An 18,753-nucleotide genomic window follows, 5' to 3' on the forward strand; every position below is an offset into this window, starting at 1 on the left:
CCTCAGACTCATTCTAGGCTCCTTGAGTCTCAGAGCTCGGAGAATATATAGCGCCGCCTGATCCATTGTCCTTCTGACAACTTAGCAACAAATCTATAATTAACAAATGTAAAATATTGTTTGATACTTTATATCAAAGTTAAAAACTGTGCCAGAGACAGGGTCCGGGTCATTTCTGACGTCCTCCATCGGCTCTGCCACGTCTGTCTCTCCATCACGCCCGCCTCCTTCTCTCCTCTCTGTTTGAGAGTCTGTGCGCGCGTCTCTCTCGCTCACAGCGCTCTTCAGCTCGTCGGAGGCAGGACGGATACGCAGCGCTGGCACTCTGGGCGCAGAGACTGTGGATTGTGAACCCATCACCATCACTGCCACTCACGAGCCTCTGTCCCGCGCTCTCGGCTCTGAGGCACAAACCCAGTGCGCTTTGGGGAAGACGGATCTCAATAAGGGACATTGCTTTTGGCTGCGGCTTGTGCGCGCAGCTTTGCCTCTGTGGATGTGTGGGACGACTGGACACAAGTGATATTATTTGATTAGGATAGCTTTGCATCTGCATATTCCCCTCTACTTAAGGTAAGCTCTGTTTCCATCTACTTCTTCTGTGGCTTTATTTCAAACCGGTGGAGCTGGGTGTCCTTTTTGCACTATTGCTGGATGCTTGAACTGCACACTGCCCTCAGGGGTCTCTGCCGAGGCACTGACACAGTGGTCGGATTCGCTGTGCTTTTGCAGCCTGTTGTGTGCAATGTAACTCGTGTGACGTGGAGAACGATCCGCTGTGTGTGCGTGGAATGGATCTGGCTCCTTTTTAAGGTGAAATCTGTGCATTTGGTCAATCGAATCTTAATTATTCCAGTTTTGTTTTGTTTTGTTTAATTAGACACATTTAAGGGCTTGTTTGAATCTTTGCAGAGCCATGATTTGTGTCAGTAACGCGGCCCCTCGCGCAGAGAACACTTTTCTCATCTCCTGTGTTGCATTGGACGTCAGTTCGCTGCGTCTCCTTCACGTCTTCATTACGTGGAATCAACATCTTGAAACGAGTGTCCCATTAGGCTCCATATGGTTTAGTATGCAGTCCATTTAAATACTTGAGTGGCCATTCCGCATCCTTGCCCTTTTACCGGGCGCGCTCAGGAGCCGCGGAGCGCCCCGCACATACAGATCACTTGGCCAGGGGCTCATTCCGCACTCAATTAGTTCCACGCTCCGCTCCTGCAGGGCAACGGGCATCGCTTTTTAATTGTAGCGCACTGCACGCCTCGTAGTTGGATCGTTGTCGTTAAATTGTCACGTCGTAAAATCATTTGAAGGGATCTTAGTGGAGTGTGTGAGATGTGCGTTTAGCCGCGTATGTGCCAAGAGCGCACAGTCAGATCACTAGACGGCTCTGGTAACGCTCAAGTGTTTGGTATTCATGGCACAAGTGAAGATTGCTGCTCTCCGCCGTGGCAGTATAATCTCCTCCACACTGTTGCGCTGCCTCCCCAGCTCCACTCCGGTCCTGGGGGAGCCATTCACAAAATCATTTGCTGCTGTTTGGCTTCTGCCCGGCTGCGCTGTTTGTTGTGGAGCTTCATTGTGTGGAAGTCCACAGCTCAATCAAGTTAAAGGCACTTTGATTTCACACACACCAGTCAGTGAAATGAGACTCCCCAAAGAGCTCAGAGGAGTGTCGGGCAGACTGCAGTAGAAAATATAATATATTTCCTGCACAACTCAAATGGTAATGGAGTTTGTGTTCAAAGATTTTTGAAAGCGTGAAAATGTCCACATCCTTCTGTTAGAGAGGTCCAACACCAAACAGATTTACTTGATTTGTGTTGCGGGAGATTGCCTTAAACATACACGTTGCATTAAAATAATTTTACTTTTTTTATGTTCCATGTTCAGTGGTTAAGGAAACATGAGTAACTTTACAGTACAATAGTACATTTGTCTGAGCAGACCTTCAGATTGAGTCCAGGCTGTAGTGTTGGACAGACCCTGAGGAGTGGGTGGAATCGGGAGTCAGGAGTCAACCATGTTGAAGCTGTGCATTATATGCTCTTGGTCCCAGCCGCTGGCACAGCTCAAAGCTTCTTCTAAACCAGGGCAGTTACTTTTCTTCTGAGGGCCATATTCGAATGCAGGCAAGTGGCGGAGGGGCAGACCGCTATCATTGGTGTGACAAAATAATAAATTCTTATAATTATAAGCACTTTTCTGTCAAATATAGGCTATTGAATCTATTATTTCATTCATGTCATGTTGTCTTTATCAACGACTCAAGTGCTGACATATTACATAGCTCAGACAGTCAAAAAATAGAAACTAAAATCTTGCGGAGGCCGGATTAAACATGCCAAGGGCCACATCTGGCCCCTGGGACCACAAATGCCCAGGTCTGCTCTAAACGGCTGATTCCGTTTGTGGACGTTTGCATAATGGCATCCTGGAGCTGCACCGAGGGCTGATTTATTCTGCGAGAATAGGGAGAATTGATTAAAGACATAGTGGGAAAAGCATGTCTGCTCAGAGCTCTCAGAGCACTGGACGGCTTCAATCTCCACAGTGTGTTGTGTTAAATACTGGGTCAAAGTGAGACACATCACTGTCAGAAGAGTCTGGTTCTAAAATGCAACCACACTTTTCAAAAATGGCATTTCTCTTTGGAGTCTCTCTTCCATGTGGCCTTCAGACATGATTCGGATGACTGACATTAAGGCATAAGACAAGCTGCACATACTTTGACAAATATGATTCTCACAGCTCAGCGCACAATGCGTTTTCACACAAAAGAAGACCATGGTTCTAAATAAAGGCTTCTGCAAAACTGACAAAACTCCACTACATGTACAGCGGGGCAGGCATGTGTGAAACAGATAATAGTCATTAGTAATTACAGTTTTAATTGTATTTAAGTCAGGGGCAATACATATCAGACAAATACAAAACTAATCTTCACCTTGCAAAAAAAGGCAACAAGAGCTATCAGATTTTCTACTTATAAAGAACCAACTAATTTATAAACATTCTATGATTCAGTTCAGCTATAGAATCATGTATAAGATTAAAAATAATCTGTCCAAATCACTACGGCATACATTCAAAATCATTGCTAACCATTACAAACTTCACTCTCCTCTCCGAAGTTTAAATGTTTAACCCTCAGCAGAGACAATATTGTACTTAGCACCTGTTACTGTGCAGTTTACTTTTGCATTCTATACATGGTTACGAATGGTTTCACACTTGTATTATTATGCAGAGGTTTAAAAGGGTTAATTAATAAGCATAAGCTCAACTACAGCTTCTCTATCTGTCTGAAAGTGTTTCTGGAATAGCTTGTGAACTAAACGGGAGCTGTGCCATTTCAGCCTTGGCGTGCGGTGTTAATGTACGAACAATGACAAGGATTGAGAAAACCTCCAAAGGTCTCTGCTAATTTGATGGTCAAAGAGGCATGTGTTGAAGTAGGGGGACAGAGCATGACTCCTATTAGAAGCGTCTGATGGGCAGCGTGACTTCTATTACCAGGATCACTGTGGCTTTTCCAGACGTGGCGCTGCTGAAAGCCGAGCCGCCCGCGTCCTGTCTCTCAGATAACATGCTCCGTCTGTGCAGCGGGGCAGGGATCAGCCAACGGGAGCACAGATTTGGGGCTGAACGGATGCTTTTTGTGTGACGGGGGGATTGGGTTATTTACCACTGCTTCATGGAATCACTGAGCCTCTGAACTCTGGCGTGAAGATGCAATAAAAACTTCAATAAAGACAAAATACATTTATGTGTTGCTGTGACGAGTGTCGACAAAAGTGGGATAGCTTTTGTGGAAGAGTGTGTCTGTTATCACCTTTCGCATTTTGTTCTTTCATGTCTGTTTTTGTCTGACTCTGATTATGAAAATCTGGTGTTTTGTATTCATTGATACTTGCCCAAACTCATTGTCACTCATACATTCATATTCAGTGTGTATTATGGGTTTTATTCTGTTGTTTTAATGTTTTTTAAGTTGCAGTCTTGTGCAGTGTCCTTGGGAGTTTTGAAAGGCGCATATTTAAACAAAATATATAATCATAGTGCTGCCATTTATGTTAACGCTTCAAAACTCGATATGAAAGAAAAGCCTGATACTCAATATTAATTTCAATATCACAGTGAAACATATATTCTTCCAGACAATAGAATAATAACACAAAATAATAGTAGTTTCTCTTAATATTACCATGTTGTTCTGATAAACCAAAATCATGCTACGGGCCAAAATCTAGACTAAACCTGGAACTAAACCTGGACTAAAACGAGATCAAACCAAGTCTACATCAGCTCAAGCCAAACAAGGATAAGAACTATTCAGAGAGGTCAAGATTTGTCTTATTTATGTGATTTTCTTTTTCTAACTTCAAAAGAGTTGTATCGATTAGTATCTGGGAATAAATGTTTGGGTCTTAAAGCAAAGATATCATTTTCAAGAGCAAGAAGTGCACTTTTGGTTGGTTAAAAAACACTTGATCAAACTAAGCCTGGCATGTACATAACAGTAAAATACCCTGATTAGCCAAGGACTTAATTAACACTTATAAGAATAAACACTCACTCCCATTCATTTTTACACAAGTTGGCCCAAAGTCGTGATTTTTAATTGCTCTTTTATTGTGCAATTGTATTTAATTTAGTGCTTTTATGTTGTCAAGGTTGTAATTAGTGCACCTCACCTCATGAGATTCCAATGTAAGAAAATACAATGAGAAATATGTCACTGCCAACAATGTTAGAGTCACAGTAAGAATATACTAACTTTATATCAGTGCAGAGAAGAGGCAAATCGTGCTCTAAAACATTAACATAGAGGCTGTTATCAAATTAATCCAATTAGAAAAAAGAGGTGGAAATAATGTCAGTGTCACTAACTATGTCTGGCACTTAAAAGTTTGCATTAGCGCTTGTTTTTGAGCCAATGTATTCCTGGATTAAATGAATGGCACTTGGTTATAAATCAAAGTAGACAATGATACATGTGGAGGTGACATGCTCTTCTCTCTCTGGGGTTCAACCCTTCCACATCTGATATTTTGGTGTGTGCTCCTGGAGTCTAAGGAGCCATCGGAGAGCCAGGTCTGTGCAGAAACTCCCCAGGGAAGCAGGATTCAGTCTGAGGGTTACGGTTCCTCCTGTTTGCCACATCTCTTCTGTCGCTCAGAAACAAAGGGGTCTTTCCGTTCTTTTCTCTCTTTCTATTTTACCCTCTGTCCTTTTGTTCATTTTCACTCTGAGGAAAGTTACATTTGGAAGCCGAGCACACTTTGCAGATCGCACCAGCGGAGCGAGGGTCCATTGTGTTCAGGGTTTCAGTTTCTATACGGATTTCAATGACAACGATGATCATTTTGGCAAACACTGTCTGACGAAAGACTAAGAAAAGGCAACGACAAAATGGTGGCAGTGGCCTCAATATCTGATACAAAGGTCGGCGTTTTGAATCCCGCTGGTCAGATGGGCCGGCCCACAGGTTGGCGGTGCGATCGCTGCTGCCTCAGGTGAGTGTCGCCCCAGTGTCTGCTGTGTGTGATGATATAAAAGCGTTTTGAGTGCCTTGAATAATCCTTCATAGTTTTGGTGCCATCTGCTCTTAGACAAAAGGTCCAACTTTGTCCTATTTGAGTTCTTTTTTTCAGCTGTGATACTTGCAACTTTAATGGTGTTGCGACTACAATTTGTTTAAATCCTGCTGCCTCGTTTTCTTGTAAATGTTCTACAATAAACAGTAAACCTGACATTTCAGCTCTGGTTTAATGGTCTAACCCTTAAGTGTTTTATGGGGCTGTAAACCCTTTTCTCCCCTGTCCACGAGCCTGTGTCCTGTAGTCCAGGTGTAGGGCCATGTGCTGTGCTCTGTGCTCTGTGCTGCACGGGCCCGATACATGCTTCCACTGCACGTACAACATGTGGTCCCTTCATCAGTTCCTAAAGCACAGGCTGTACTTGCTCGCTCACATTATCCCCATTTCTCAAAGAACTAAGCAGTCTGCCCTAAACTAAACTCTCTTCCCCGGCTCCCTTAATTATTTTCAAATTATGCTCATTCTCACTGGAACGCTCAAGTCTTCATGCATGTATTATTTTCAAGACTGTGTGTAAGAAGAATAAGTTGTCCTTTTCCGAGTTTCCTTATACACGATTCAACGCCGCTACAATTTTAAACATCAAGTCTATCTTTCGTCTTTGAGTTAACTTTTTTCCCTCATAAAAATGTTGATCTTAATTATGACATGACACTGCAGTTACAGATTTAATTATAGTCTAGCTAGATTAATGGTTTTCCCTTTCTTTTTTTTAATTACTCTGATTTCATACAGCCCTAAAACCTTGTTAAAAGATGTTTTGTGCTTAATCAAAGCATAAAATTACACATTTTAATGTGGGCTGTACGATGCTAATTAGCTTGTAAATTGCCAAATAAATACATATATTTGCCCCAGTGATAGCGTTCAAACCCTATCTGTTACTGATCCTGTAAGAGGGAAGTGAATCTTATGACAGACGCAGTAAAAAAAAAACCTAATGAGGTCAAAGGTTAAAATGGAGTGTCTCATTTGTCAGTAAAAACAGTAATATTGTATCAGTTTATCATTTCGTAACGTCAGTCTCAATGCACAAACCATTCAGGTGTTCAGCTCTCAGATACAGCCAGGGTTTTGGTATTTTAATGTTCATCAAATAGACAAGGTAATGTATGTGTTTGCTCAGCATGAATTCAAACACTGAACATATATTTTCTACTATAGATTTCCTTCTTTTCCATTAGAACACGTATTTATATTTGAGTGGGCGACCGTTGTAGGTGTGAGCCGGCTTGGCCCAGATCGATGGTAATTCAACATTAGTGGTGATTTGACGAATCCGGAGTATCGGCGATCAGAAGTGAAAGACATGAATATTGAACGCGTTTGACGAGGACGAATGACTCCTGCTCCAATCGACTCACTTCTCTATCGATATCCCATGTCTCCTCTGCCGTGTGGAGGTAGGATCTCCGCACAAACAGAAAAGGCTCAATGGTTCTGTACTTCAGCATTCACAACAGACAATGCAAAATGTTGAACTCAATTTCCATCTTTTCCTTGAAAACTAACCACGTAGGAGCAGGAAAGCGAGAAAACCTATGAGGAATTACTGTGCCACAAGAAAGGCCTTTTTCAGAGTAAACATGTTTTGATGTCCGTGTGTGTTTACGACGGCTGGCATGTGTGTGGCAGTGTTTTTTTCTTCTTCTGATGTGGTTTGTGTGACAGTGATTTGCTTCAGTCTCATGATGCCGGTCACATGAGACAAACTCCGGATCGAGACGTTGAACATCTAGAACATGCACGGATAATCGTACTTCTACTTCGATCCACGGCCATTACGTTTGAACCGGCCTGCACACTGGGGTCACAGACATGGAGCGTGTGTGCCAATTAATTTCTGATCACACACGGTTCTGTCACATTCATAGCCGCGCGGAAGACCGTCCGAGTCAATCTGTGGGTCAAGGAGAGATTTAATGAGTCATTAGCTTCTCATTATTCACCATCATAATTAATCCATAATAAATGGTGTGCACATGTGACCAGTGGAGTGCAGGGACACTCCTTACTTTGGCGGATGACCCGGAGTATCTGTGAAACATTCCGTTCAAGTCTTTGACCCTGACTCTTGACCGATGCTAATCTGATATTCTATCTGTAAATATGGGAATGAAAAGCATGTGATGTGCAGACAGGGCAGTTAGAACTCATTTGCAACACAAGTGACTTTACTGTGTTCTGGCCTCCTCTGGATCAGATCTAATCCTAAGGTACAGTTTGTTGTTGTTGTTGTTGCTGTTCTTGTTGTCCTCAGCATTTAATCAACCCTTCAGCGGAATAGTCACATTTCGACCGGCCTTGGTCCCACAAACCGGTTCATTTTTGGAGCGTCTTTCAGAACGCTTCTGTTAATGGCAGTCTGTGAGTCCATGGTGAGGTCCTGACTCGCAGAACTCTGCTACGTGAGCAGCTGACGTCCCCCAAAAATATGTTTACTTCATTAATAAAATCAGATTATACTTTTTCTTCATAAAGGCCGATCTCAGTCATTCCCAAAATAATTGATTAATTCGATCCACAAAACACGCACAGACATAGAACAACAAACATGGCTTTCATCAGAAGCACCTGATTAAATGTAAAAGAGCATTTTCATTTCGCCACAGCTTTGTTGTCTAGCGTCTCATCTTTCTGGCAGTTGGTTCTCATTTTGTGGATATAAAATGCAACGCAGTCACAGCCGTCCAAGATTCCCAAAGTCATTTCGGATGCGTTTGTTGGAAGTGAACCGGCTCCACATCGCCTCTCCCTTCGCCGTCCCTCCGGTGTGCTCGCAGGTGTTTTGTTCTGTGTTCCTGCATTTGCATAATTAACCTACTTATGTTAATTGCACTGAGTGAATGTTGCTGACGGGACACATTGCAAAGGTGAGCTCTGGACGTCTGAGGCCTGGAGGCAGACTGTATGTGTGGGTCCAAACGCAGAGCCATCAGAGAAACAGAGCGTCTGCGAGCACACACGCAGCGCCGGGCTATAGCTTGAGCTGCGGTGAGGAGGTTAGAGGAGAATAAATCAAGCATTTGACCCTCTGACCAGCCGAGAATCTCCAATCTGGCCGAGCCCTGCTGACCAAGTGAAAGAAATACACAGCGACCTGAACCTCAAGAGAATCTGATCCTGCTGACTATAACAGGGATATTCTGTGAAAAACACTTTTGTCCTTTTTTCTCTAGAAATGTATTTGATGACGGGCTCTGTTCAGGTGTTTTTTAGTTTCTATGTTTTATGCCGTATTGCTGAACAGGAACGTGTGACCGATCGGAGCCAGAAAGCCTTTCTCTCCACACAGTGCGACTGATAGAGCTGCTTTATCTTATCTCACACATTCTCCATCAGACATGTATAAAAGGATGCACTTGGATTGGGGTCAAGAGCCAGTGCAGCGCTTGAGGCTTATTTATATATTATTTACTACAAAACTGTGGTCAATTTTATTTGAAAACTGTTTTTTTTTTTTTTCAAGCTAGCCCTGTTAACTCTTATAAATTGCTAATGTTGCAACCTAAAACCTGGCTATTGTGCAGTTCTACAATTGCATCTTAGATCTTTGAGAAATCCATGTAGCTAGGAACATTAGTGTAAATCAAGTGGCTTTAATTTGACTAGATTCTCTTGTTAGAGGGACAATGACACGGTATGAATCCATGAGAATGGCTTTCACCACTTGTTAACTCAAGCAGCCGCACTGTTGCTCATTAGAGGGCTGCTGTCTTTTGTGTTGACGACTTGTTCCTGAGCCGTGCGTTGCTCTGCTGCACACACACAGGTGAGGGAGTCCTGCCGTACACCTCTCTCTCTCCGCTCGGAGCTGCCGGGCCCCGTCACGTAATGGGATTGTTCCCCGTGATTTAGTCGCCACAGAGAAATGAAAGCTGTTTGACGCGAGGAGGCAGGAGAATGGAGCTGGATGTGAGACGACTGTACGGATCCAATCCAGCGTGTTTATGAAGCGCGGGGCTTAGCTGTGTGGGTGTGTGTGTGTGTGTGTGTGTGTGTGCGTGTGTGTGTGCGTGTGCGTGTGTCACAGTTATCACTCACACAGTTACAATACTCCATCTACAATCCCTGTCCATTTTTATGTCTGTTCTTGTGCATGAATTGTATAAACCACAGTAATAACGTTCCAATGGATTAGATGTTAAAGTGTAAATTACTTTTTTTTTTTTTAGTATTAGTAGTGGTATAGTGTTTTTTTTTTTTGTATTATTATTACTTAGTTTGATGAGATAGAACCTGTGGTATATATATCTTTTTTTTAAAAATATTTATCATCAGTCAAGCAGCAAAAGGAAAACTAATAGTTGACAATTATCAAACAGAATCTCTCTGTCTATATCATCAATAGGCGACATTCCATCGAAATTAAAGGATGATTTACACGTAATTAACATTTTTTTCCGACAGTTTAAACCTGATAAATGGGGTTTTGAGGTGTTATTATTTGCCAAGTGTAATTAATGTGGATTTTGTCTTGTTTACAATATGGTTGCTAGGTAACAGTTGTGGGAATTACCTTATCTTTGTCACATCTGCTGCTGATGTCCAACCAGGAACTAACATTATAAACATCACCAAAACGGGCAAACTGGGGGAAAATTGGCCAAAAGTTGAGTAAAATCATAAGTATAATCATGTTACATTTGAGTGAAATGTGTCAGTCTAACCTGCCGTACACACTTTACGTTTTAGCAGCAATTTCTACTTACCAGCTCGGAGTAATTTGTCTTTTTTCACTTGGTTGGTGTCACTTGGCTTCTGGTGTAGAGACTGCTCCAGCTGATACAATACACGTCTGGAGCAGGCCTGAGAAATTGCTGTTCACTTTTGCCCATGATTCATAGTTCACGTCCCGCATTCAGATCATCTCAGATTAAATCAGGGGAGATTGTTGAACGCTGAGATAAGATGATGTTACAAACCCAGTAGTACGTTCTGATGGTAGGTGAGGACAAGTAAGGACGGTTAGCTTTTCTCAAGGACTTAATAGAATAGCTGTGAGAAAAGCTGCCCTCAGACTGCTAAATAAGTCAGGATTTCCATATTAAAATGCCTCAAGGCTCTATGGCCCCATATGGCACAATAATACAAGTATTTTCATCTTTTATGAGCCAGTGCCTTGCTCTTTTTGTTTTTTATCCCCCACTTAAAGAATTCCTTTTAACTGTATGTTTCTGGGCCTTGAAGTGGACCCATGGGCCGGCGTCCGCGCTGGAGTGAGTATAGGGGAGTGCACAATGATGAGAGTGCACGTGAAGAGAGTGCACCTGAGGAGAGTGAACGTGAAGAGAGTGCACGTGAGGAGAGTGTACGTGAGGAGAGTGCACATGAGGAGAGTGTACGTGAAGAGAGTGTACGTGAAGAGAGTGTACATGAAGAGAGAGCATGTGAGGAGAGTGCACGTGAAGAGAGAGCATGTGAGGAGAGTGCACGTGAGGAGAGTGTACGAGAAGAGAGAGCATGTGAGGAGAGTGCACGTGAAGAGAGAGCATGTGAGGAGAGTGCACGTGAAGAGAGTGCACGTGAGGAGAGTGTACGTGAAGAGAGTGCATGTGAGGAGAGTGTACGTGAAGAGAGTGCATGTGAGGAGAGTGCACATGAGGAGAGTGTACGTGAAGAGAGTGTACGTGAAGAGAGTGCACGTGAAGAGAGAGCATGTGAGGAGAGTGCACGTGAAGAGAGAGCATGTGAGGAGAGTGCACGTGAGGAGAGTGCACGTGATGAGAGTGCACGTGAGGAGAGTGCACGTGAGGAGAGTGTACGTGAAGAGAGTGTACGTGAAGAGAGAGCATGTGAGGAGAGTGCACGTGAAGAGAGAGCATGTGAGTAGAGTGCACGTGAAGAGAGAGCATGTGAGGAGAGAGCATGTGAGGAGAGTGTACGTGAAGAGAGAGCATGTGAGGAGAGTGCACGTGAAGAGAGAGCATGTGAGGAGAGTGCATGTGAGGAGAGTGCACGTGATGAGAGTGTACGTGAAGAGAGAGCATGTGAGGAGAGTGTACATGAAGAGAGAGCATGTGAGGAGAGTGCACGTGAGGAGAGTGCACGTGATGAGAGTGTACGTGAAGAGAGCGCATGTGAGGAGAGTGCACGTGAGGAGAGTGCACGTGATGAGAGTGCACGTGAAGAGAGAGCATGTGAGGAGAGTGCACGTGAGGAGAGTGCACGTGATGAGAGTGCACATGAGGAGAGTGTACGTGAAGAGAGTGCACGTGAGGAGAGTGCACGTGAGGAGAGTGCATGCGATGAGAGTGCACGTGATGAGAGTGCACGTGAGGAGAGTGCACATGAAGAGAGAGCATGTGAGGAGAGTGTACGTGAGGAGAGTGCACGTGATGAGAGTGCAAGTGAGGAGAGTACACGTGATGAGAGGGCACTTTAGGAGAGTGCACGTGATGAGAGTGCACGTGAGGAGAGTGCACGTGAGGAGAGTGCACGTGATGAGAGTGCACGTGAGGAGAGTACACGTGATGAGAGTGCACTTTAGGAGAGTGCACGTGATGAGAGTGCACGTGAGGAGAGTGCACGTGACGAGAGTGCACGTAATGAGAGTGCACGTGAGGAGAGACCACGTGAGGAGAGTGCATGTGATGAGAGTGCACGTGAGGAGAGTGCATGTGATGAGAGTGCACGTGAGGAGAGTGCACTTGAGGAGAGTGCACGTGATGAGAGTGCGCGTGAGGAGAGTGCACAATGATGAGAGTGCACGCTGAGGAGAGTGCACGTGATGAGAGTGCACGTGAGGAGAGTGCACGTGAGGAGAGTGTACGTGAAGAGAGTGTACGTGAAGAGAGAGCATGTGAGGAGAGTGCACGTGAAGAGAGAGCATGTGAGGAGAGTGCACGTGAAGAGAGAGCATGTGAGGAGAGTGCACGTGAGGAGAGTGTACGTGAAGAGAGTGTACGTGAAGAGAGAGCATGTGAGGAGAGTGCACGTGAAGAGAGAGCATGTGAGGAGAGTGCACGTGAGGAGAGTGCACGTGATGAGAGTGTACGTGAAGAGAGAGCATGTGAGGAGAGTGTACGTGAAGAGTGTACATGAAGAGAGAGCATGTGAGGAGAGTGCACGTGAGGAGAGTGCACGTGATGAGAGTGTACGTGAAGAGAGAGCATGTGAGGAGAGTGCACGTGAGGAGAGTGCACGTGATGAGAGTGTACGTGAAGAGAGAGCATGTGAGGAGAGTGCACGTGAGGAGAGTGCACGTGATGAGAGTGCACGTGAAGAGAGAGCATGTGAGGAGAGTGCACGTGAGGAGAGTGCATGTGATGAGAGTGCACGTGAGGAGAGTGTACGTGAAGAGAGTGCACGTGAGGAGAGTGCACGTGAGGAGAGTGCATGCGATGAGAGTGCACGTGATGAGAGTGCACATGAGGAGAGTGCACATGAAGAGAGAGCATGTGAGGAGAGTGTACGTGAGGAGAGTGCACGTGATAAGAGTGCACGTGAGGAGAGTACACGTGATGAGAGGGCACTTTAGGAGAGTGCACGTGAGGAGAGTGCACGTGATGAGAGTGCACGTGAGGAGAGTACACGTGATGAGAGTGCACTTTAGGAGAGTGCACGTGATGAGAGTGCACGTGAGGAGAGTGCACGTGACGAGAGTGCACGTAATGAGAGTGCACGTGAGGAGAGACCACGTGAGGAGAGTGCATGTGATGAGAGTGCACGTGAGGAGAGTGCATGTGATGAGAGTGCGCGTGAGGAGAGTGCACAATGAGGAGAGTGCACGTGACGAGAGTGCACGTAATGAGAGTGCACGTGAGGAGAGACCACGTGAGGAGAGTGCATGTGATGAGAGTGCACGTGAGGAGAGTGCATGTGATGAGAGTGCGCGTGAGGAGAGTGCACAATGATGAGAGTGCACGCTGAGGAGAGTGCACGTGATGAGAGTGCACGTGAGGAGAATGCACGTGATGAGAGTGCACGTGAGGAGACTGTCCTTTCCAGCACACTGAACATAAGTGCATAAAACCTTCTTGACCCTGTCACATTCTCTCCTCCGTCACTTCTGTCTCGTGGGCTGAGGTCAGCCATGAGTCAGAGTTATGATAATCCATGCAGATGAGGGAGCGCGTGCTTGTAAATTACAATGACAGGTTTATGCAAATACAACTGATATTCATGGTAATCTGCAACAGGGGACGCGTTATAAAGAATCTCAATAAATAATAATCGCTTATGATTGGTGGACATGCTATAGATGGAGCAGGTAATGTCAAGAAAAGCAGTGGAATGTGTGAGCTCATTACCTCTGGTTATGAGTGACGGGGGGGGAAGGGGGGGGGTCTGCGCCACACGTCCTCCGCCCAGAGCGAGGTGTGACTGTGGCTCTGATGGAGACGACTGATCCTGCAGCGCCAAGGAAGGTCTCTGTGTGTGAGGAGAGGTCAGACTGACAGGAACGTCCGGAGGAGTGAGAGACCAAGATGTTTGAACACTCATAATGTTTCATCCTTTCTCCGCTCTCACAGTGATCGTCCAGTCCCACAGCCAGAGACATTTTCATATCGTACTCTCGGATCCTGATGCTCATATTTGTAGGTTTATGAATTTCTGTCCTTTCTGTGGGCAAGGTGTGGGCTGACAGGGTGACCTCTCTCACCGTGGTCACAAAGCATGAGCATCAGAGGCACGCGCACCCAGCTTGTGTCTGCACAAGGCCGCGTCACCTAAAGGTGCCACCCCCAAGGTCATCCCTTTATCTGTGTGATGCTGGGGGGGGCTGCATGCGCTCACTGACTTTCAGCACAATAAACCTCACTCCCGACTTGCACTTTTATTCATATTCAACAGAATCTCATACAGTCACAGGACTAAAGCGGAATTGGTGTGTCTTTTGCTATTTTTGATACTTTGATTACCATATTTTCCGCATTTCATACTCCAGTGTAACTTATATGTTTTTTTTTCTTCTTTATAATGCATTTTTTGCCGGTGCGACTCATAGTCCGGAAAATATAATATAGTGAATTGTTTTACCACCTATTTTGCAATATGTGTTATTATATTGTAATGTACTGTGCTCATGTGATTTCCCTTGTGGATCAGTTTTCTAAAGATTTTGATTTGATATATTTATTTGTTTTCAAATAATATGAATAAATATAAAAACTTACTGTTAAGTCTCAAAGTGAATACAATAATCAAGTACAATAGTAAAAATGAATACCCTGCTACTAATCACTTCTAAAAAATATTGATACTCATTTCAACAGAATACTGAGAAAAAAATCACATGAATGGTACAAAATGTAATCTCTCCTGAATAGTTTTTGTATGTTGTTGATCTATAGCACAAATAAGACATGTCAATACTAAAGAAACTACTATTATTTTCTGTTTTTGTACGATCAATAGTACAAAAAACATCGTACTTTGCTGTGTCTAAATCAGTATTGAATATTGAGACCTTTTCTTTTATCATGCTGTCTTAGTAACAGAAATGATGTATTGTTTTCTGCTAAAAGTGATAATAACCACTTTTCCTGACCCACAAAACTGCACCCACCAGTGTACACCGCTCTCCTCTCCCTGAAGGAAGGACACAGTTGGACACAGGGGACATGGCTCCTCCCACATGCCCACCTTGCTCCGCTCCGACACAAACATCCCGATGAGAGCCATATGGACTGTTCTAAATTCACAAATGCTGATTCACCCTTCACCCCAGCTCCAGCAGCCTGTGTGGGACGTTCCACACTGCTGTTAGTTGACAAAACCCCCACAGTGACACGCGAGTTAGCGTCCGTAACCGTCTGCCAACCACAGCTAAACACACAGATCGGCTGTGAAAGTGCACCATCGCCTCCGCCAGTTCAACACTAGAACATGGAACTCATTTCTTTCTAAATATGAGAAATATGCACGGGAGGGTCCCACATCGACAAGAACGGGTGCCAAACTGAATGTTCACCCTCATCAGAGCAGCAATCGATGAGAAGATGATTCCTCTTAACACTTAAAAAGAGCATTTCCTGCATATGACTTTTAGATGTACGGTCTAAAAATGTTTATGTATGGATTTATTCTGGAGCTCAACATACCAAGGCAAGCTTATAGATGGCATAGATGTATCACTCTATAAACTATGAATATCCCTGCCTCAGATTACAACAGATTAAGTGTCACCTACCTTGAACATCGTTACCAATAGCTGCATAAACCAATATGAAACAATCTTTTTACGCACTCTCGCGGTGGCATTTTGGCCCGTCCTGGTTTGTACTGACCATCAGATGAGTGCAGATATTGTCCACACAACAGCCCTGACCTCCCTCTTTTTGAAGAACATACAGTCATGTTTTATTTACAGCATATGTAAGCGGCTCACGGGGCCCCTCACACCTCACTGCTGTGTGTAAGCACATGAAACAGATGTATAAAGAGCTGACATTTGGAGAAGACAGCTTTTTAATTATGCGCTCTCGTCTCATTCATTCACTTTATCCGGGCGCCGCATCCAAGTCTCTTCACGCTGAACAGGTGTAGGAACGTCTCCACTCAAGACGGCTCTTTCAGCGTTAATTCAAACTGAAGGAGAAGTGGAGGAACGTCATTGCACGCTCTTTATGAAGCAGAGTTAAACATATCCTTGTGTGAAGAGACCAGCTTTTTTATCTTGGGACTTTGTTTCTATAGGGTTTGATTTGGTGAAAAATATTTGTATATCTTTTACCAGACACAATGCACACTGGACAATATTGTTTTATAAAGAGACTGCAACGTCAGGAGAGTTCTTAAGATAAGATAAGATAAGATAATCCTTTATTATCCATACATGGGGAAATTTCATTGATACAACGCAGGTAGATACAGAGGAAAAGAACAGATCACTTATAGGAAGTTTAAAAAACACTCTCAATAGAAGAACTCTTATAAACAAAAACTCCTATAGACAAAACCTCCCATTTCCCAACAAGGGATGGAGGGGAAAATGAGGATGTCCGTGACGGACGTGACGATCTCCGGGTAAGACGATGGTTCTCCGCAGTTTCATGAGTTCCTCCTTTGTGTAAACGCGCACCGGTGCCATTCCGTACGGATGAACAGTTAAACGTATTAACAGTTTAATAGAATAAACAGACACAGAGGATACAGCTTTCCTCTCCTTGGATGCAGAGAACACTTTTGATATGGTGTAATGGGGAAATTTATGTGAAATAGATTGGGTCGGGGGAATAACTTTAGTGAATGAGTGAAAGTTGAAACTTTTGTATCGTGAACCCTATGTAGAAATAATTACCATTAACAAAATATCTTAACCCATAAAGATCAATAGAGGATATACTTGCTGTTGAGCCCCTGGCCATAGTCATAAAAAATCATCATTTATTAAAAAAAACTACTTGAATAACATGTAAGTAAAGATCCAGTGAGGATGTTGTGCACTAGCAAAATAAACCCTGCTACCCTGGTAAGTATCCAATTTTTCTTGGTTTTGCTGAATATACATATACTGCACTTTTCTTCTGCGCCGTTGTGGCTGCTACAAAATGAGGTAGAAAAAAAGACACGTTTTATACAGAGTCGACTTTTGTGGATGCGCCTCAAGCTCTAAAGCGTATGGGTATATCTTAATAGAGTTTCGTGGAAAACAGAACAACGCATTTGATAGGTAATTCAGAAATAGATAGAGATGGCTAAATACTGTTATTTTACTGTGCCGTTTTAAAATCTAATACAATATTCATGAAGTAGCGTTAATGTGCTGAAGATGTACTGTGTAATATGATTTCCCCTCGTCACATATTTCACTCACAGACCTCCCCTCACGTCACCGCTCTTTCTGCAACTCATCCCCAACTTTGGTCATGAAAAATTCACAACGTGTAAGCATCTGTTACTGGGCTTGGGGCCTTTTAGAATATGGGTCATTTTAGCTCTTGTAGGTGTTCATTTCATGCTGGACAGAGGGGCGGGGCTTCTCCAGGAGCATGGCGGAGGTCGCACAATGACCCCTGTGTCCTCCTCGAGAACCCAGACTGGGGCCCATTCACAGCTCATTACGCTGTGTTCCACACGCTCCGCCCTCTTAATGGAGCAGAACGTCAAAACATCAATTCTTCTGGTTTGGCCCCGCCCACATCCTCTCCTCTGACCACAACCTCGCACAATTGACCTAACAATTCACCTGTACTTGTGCTGGAGGTTATTAATTGAGTCTGTTTTGAAACATGTTTTGGGCATGAAGCAAAATGTCACTAGCAAATCAATACACCATGTTCAAGTGATCGCTACATGCAATTTTCTGTCGCTGCTGGTTTATTTGTGCAGGGGTCAAAGGGCAAATCAATCTCAAAATTGCCAACACTTCATAACACAACATTTATGTGATATTATGAAACATGTAATGGAATTCACACATGGAAATATAGCTGACTTGCACTTGACGTCAGGCATTATTTTTTATTGTGCCTTTAATTGTGTACAATTTTAACCAGATACAAGAACAACATTGATGACAGAAAGTATATTGGCAGAGAGTCAAGTTTTTCACCAAAACAAATATATATACATTGTTATGCCTTTAGCTTAATAACATCATTTACATTGTTATTCTGATACTCTTTGTCACTTGGGGGTCCAAAAAACAAAACAACAAGAAGTATTTAATTGTCATTCATTGTTTTCAAAGATGGAATTGGGAGCCATCCATCCATCCATCCAACTAAATCTAAGGAAACAAATTAAATCCATCCAGAATACGTGTTAATTAGAAAACTAATTAAGAAACAAATATTGTGGCCCTCAAAAGCTTATCATCAGTGGCAGGACAGGAGCAAAGAGCGACTCTTGGATCATGAGCTGCCTGTTGGGTCTCCATGTCTCTAATGTGAGCGAGCTCAGAGTGTCAGTGCCTGGATGAATGAGCCGTGTGAGGGGGGCATGTCCCAGCAGAGGGTGGTCTAAAAGGCTTAGCGTGTCCTGTTAGACCCTGTGTTCTGGCCCTTGGCTCCTCAATAGAGCACATCTAATCTGAGGGTGCCTGGGGCATGGTCCCCCTGGCGTTCTCCTCTCTCTGTTTGCCCACCCACCCCAAAGACACTTGTGTGGGGCATTTGTGAGAGTGGCAGTCTGTCCCGAGCTTTTCTAGCAGACTGTTCGGTCCATTTACACGTGACATTATGCATCATTTTGTTTGAAGTGT

The 18,753-nt window shown here is 43.9% G+C and overlaps 1 protein-coding gene across 1 annotated transcript in view; it reads left to right on the forward strand.

Annotated features, from left to right (window-relative positions):
* The first annotated feature begins 231 nt into the window (after positions 1-231).
* cdh11 (cadherin 11, type 2, OB-cadherin (osteoblast)) overlaps positions 232-18,753 on the forward strand; it is an 83,570-nt gene continuing 65,048 nt past the window's right edge. Inside the window, exon 1 of the mRNA XM_072436465.1 lies at positions 232-573. The gene's annotated coding sequence lies outside the window, so the exon portion shown is untranslated. The remainder of the gene's footprint in view (positions 574-18,753) is intronic.

This window comes from Eucyclogobius newberryi, unplaced genomic scaffold (genome assembly GCF_026437365.1).
Source record: "Eucyclogobius newberryi isolate DKJ021-1_F unplaced genomic scaffold, fEucNew1.0.hap1 SCAF_8, whole genome shotgun sequence".
NCBI lineage: Eukaryota > Metazoa > Chordata > Actinopteri > Gobiiformes > Gobiidae > Eucyclogobius > Eucyclogobius newberryi.